This window comes from Nanorana parkeri, unplaced genomic scaffold (assembly GCF_000935625.1).
Source record: "Nanorana parkeri isolate BGI_ZX_2015 unplaced genomic scaffold, ASM93562v1 scaffold533, whole genome shotgun sequence".
Taxonomy (NCBI): Eukaryota; Metazoa; Chordata; class Amphibia; order Anura; family Dicroglossidae; genus Nanorana; species Nanorana parkeri.
The window spans coordinates 539,702-541,013 of NW_017306801.1; the positions used below are offsets into that span (position 1 = coordinate 539,702).

General features: G+C 51.6%; 1 protein-coding gene across 1 annotated transcript in view; it reads left to right on the top strand.

Annotated features, from left to right (window-relative positions):
• LOC108791198 (fibrocystin-like) overlaps nucleotides 1–1,312 on the top strand; it is a 29,918-nt gene that overhangs the window by 4,420 nt on the left and 24,186 nt on the right. The window lies entirely within an intron of this gene.

The following is a 1,312-nucleotide window of genomic DNA, read 5'->3' on the forward strand; positions in this document are numbered from 1 at the left end:
TTAAAGGAGAACTATGAGGTGAGTGCTTTTCACTCACCTCATAGTTCTAGCCGACCTGTGACAATGAGACTGTCACAGGTCAGCTCAGTAGATCGGGAAGTCAGCGAACACATACCGGCGTTCGCTCACCTCTCGATCCTGTCACTGCACTCTGCCGTGACAGGGGAGAGACTGGATTCCCCCCTCGCCGCTCCGATCAGCCAGCGCTGACTGGTGGAACGGATGGGGGAGGGGGCGGGTGCAGCTGGCTCTGCCTCTAGATAGGCAGAGCCAGCTGTCAGTCACGCAGCTGGGCGAATCCCGGCACAATTGTCGGGATCCGCTTCAGCTGCGGCGTCTCAGTATACCGCGCGCTACAGCACGCGGTATACTGAGCTTAGGGTGACGGAAAGACGCTAGTTTGTGTCCTCCCATTACCCTAAGGAGAACTATGGGGAAAAGCCCTGACCCCATAGTTCTCCTTAAAAGAATACAAACACACACACTTATATATACACTGAGTGGCCAGATTATTATGACCACCCCATCAGTACTTCGTTGGGCCACCTTTTGCCTTCAATACAGCGGCGATTCTTCTTGGCATTGACTCCACGAGATGTTGAAAGGTGATGCGAGGAATCTGACACTATACCTGATGAATAGCACTGTCCAGTTCTGTGAGATTTGATGGTTGTGGAACCAGCTGCCTGATTGGCTCTTTATAGGCAGAGCCAGCTGTCAGTCACGCAGCTGGGCGAATCCCGGCACAATTGTCGGGATCCGCTTCAGCTGCGGCGTCTCAGTATACCGCGCGCTACAGCACGCGGTATACTGAGCTTAGGGTGACGGAAAGACGCTAGTTTGTGTCCTCCCATTACCCTAAGGAGAACTATGGGGAAAAGCCCTGACCCCATAGTTCTCCTTAAAAGAATACAAACACACACACTTATATATACACTGAGTGGCCAGATTATTATGACCACCCCATCAGTACTTCGTTGGGCCACCTTTTGCCTTCAATACAGCGGCGATTCTTCTTGGCATTGACTCCACGAGATGTTGAAAGGTGATGCGAGGAATCGGACACCATACCTGATGAATAGCACTGTCCAGTTCTGTGAGATTTGATGGTTGTGGAACCAGCTGCCTGATTGGCTCTTTCAACTTCATCCCACAAATGCTGCAATTGGATTGAGATCTGGTGATTGTGGGGGCCACCTAAGCAAGGTAAAGTCTCCCTCATGTTCTTGAAACCACTCCTGCACAATGCGAGCACCGTGGCATGGCACATTGTCTTGTTGGAAGAAGCCATCTCCATTGGGATGCGCCATCA